The sequence below is a fragment of the Otolemur garnettii genome, unplaced genomic scaffold (genome assembly GCF_000181295.1).
Source record: "Otolemur garnettii isolate 467f Iridium unplaced genomic scaffold, OtoGar3 scaffold00091, whole genome shotgun sequence".
NCBI classification, from domain to species: Eukaryota; Metazoa; Chordata; class Mammalia; order Primates; family Galagidae; genus Otolemur; species Otolemur garnettii.
In genome coordinates, this window is record NW_003852486.1 from 4,368,784 (window position 1) to 4,371,133 (window position 2,350).

Consider the following 2,350-nt stretch of genomic DNA (forward strand, 5'->3'; position numbering starts at 1 on the left):
AAAAAAAAAAAAGGAAATACAGGCAGAGAAGCAGTTGATGTGTTTGTGAAGCATCTGGCTACAGCAATCTAATATGCAGTTGACCACAGGGTCTGGAAGGAGACCTACTCTTTCAAAGATTGGGATTTAGGAGTTTTCATGGGAAGATGGTTGTGGGCAAATAAAATGCATGGAAGAAAAGAACTAGTTAGTAGTTCTGAAGCTTGTTGGTTGCTTTCACAATACCCACAACTTCTTCCTTTAAAAAAAAATTCTTTTAATGATGTTGTCTTGCTCTGTTGCCCAGACTGGTATTTCAAACTCCTGGGCTCAAGTAATCCTCCTATTCTAGCTTCCCAAGTAACTGGGACTACAGCCACAGCCACAGTGTCAGTACCTAACTTTGTCCCAGTAGCCACTCTTCTCCTATAGAGCCCAGATGACTTGGAAGAAGTTAATTCCCTCTCCTGCTCTAGGGGGGATCCTGATTAATTTAGCCCAACCACAATATAAGCATCTTAAGTGGTTCAAGAGCCAAGGCGTTGGTTTGGCTCCCATAGCACAGTGGTTAGGGCACCAGCCACATACACTGAGGCTGGTGGGTTCGAACCCAGCCGGAGCCAGCTAAACAACAATGACAACTGCAACAAAAATATAACTGAGTGTTGTGGAGGGTGCGTGTAGTCCCAGCCATTTGGGAGGCTGAGGCAAGAGAATTGCTTAAGCTCAAGAGTTGGAGGTCGCTGTGATCTGTGACGCCACAGCACTCTTGACAATAGTGAGACTCTGACTCAAAAAAAAAGAGTCAAGGCTTAGGCTAATCAATTCATGACATTGAATTGGTCCAATTAGACTGAAGTGGGGAAGGATTTTTACTTTGAGTTACAGAGAGGATTTCGTTCTCCTGTTGGACCTAAGCATAGAAGTATAGGGCACACACACTTCAACTGGTGCTACCTGTCATGCTGACATCACAAAGGAAGTCAGTCTCAGGGGAAAGACTTCCCGTGGAGGCAAACAAAATAGAGAAACTGAGCATAGGCCATCTTTGGACTTCTAATTATGAGATATGATACAGTTTGTTACTATTTAAGCTTTTTTTAAAATTTTGGGACAGAGTCTTACTCTGTCACCCCAGGTAGAATGCCCTGGCGTCAGCCTAACTCACAGCAACCTCAAACTCCTGGGTTCAAGTGATCCTTCTGCCTCAGCCTCCTGAGCAGCTGTGACTACAGGCACAAGTTACAAATCCTGACTAGTTTTCCCATTTTCAGTAGAGACAGGGTCTCACTCTTGCTCAGTCTGGTCTTGAACTCCTCAGCTCAAAGGATCCATCTCCTTTGGCCTCCTAGGGTGCTAGGATTACAGAGGCATGAGCCACCACAGCTGGCCTATTTAAAACATCCTGAGTTGGGTTTTCGGTTACTTATAATTAGAAGCACCCAGGCAGCGCAAGGTGGCTCACGCCTATAATCCTAGCACTCTGGGAGGCCAAGGCAGGTGGATTGCTTCAGCTCACAGGTTCAGGACCAGCCTGAGCAAGAATGAGACCCCTGTCTTTAAAAATAGCTGGGCAGGGCAGTGCCTATGGCTCAAAGGAGTAGGGCGCTGGCCCCATATACCAGAGGTGGTGGGTTCAAACCCGGCTCCAGCCAAAAACTGCAATAATAATAATAATAATAAATAAATAAAAATAGCTGGGCATTATGGCAGGTGCTTGTAGTCCCAGCTACTCAGGAGGCTGAGACAAGAGAATCATTTGAGCCCAAAGAATCTGAGGTTGCTGTGAGCTGTGACGCTAGAGCTATCAGGGGCAAGAAAGCGAGACTCATTCTCAAAAAAAAACAAAACAAGAAGCATCCTGGTTCAAACCAGAAGGGATGCAGGATTAATGAATAATATTTTTAGGGCAGAAGAGACCAGACTATATTACTTATTTATTTAGAGACAGAGTCTCACTAATTTGCCCTCAGTAGAGTGCTCTGGTGTCATAGCTCACAGCAACCTCAAACTCTTGGGCTCAAGTGATCCTCTTATCTCAACTTTCCTGAGTAGCTGGGACTATAGGCACCCAACACATTACCCAGAGACGGGGCCTCACTTTGCTCAGATTGGTCTCAAACACCCGAGCTCAAGCAATTCACCCACCTCAGCCATCCAGAGTGCTAGGATTAAAGGTATGAGCCACCATGGCCATCCCAGACTATGTTTATTAAATTTATTGCTTAGGGGGTGGCGCCTGTGGCTCAGTGAGTAGGGTGCCAGCCTCATATACTGAGGGTGGCGGGTTCAAACCCAGCCCTGGCCAAACTGCAACAAAAAATAACTGGGCATTGTGGCGGGTGCCTGTAGTCCCAGCTACTTGGGAGGC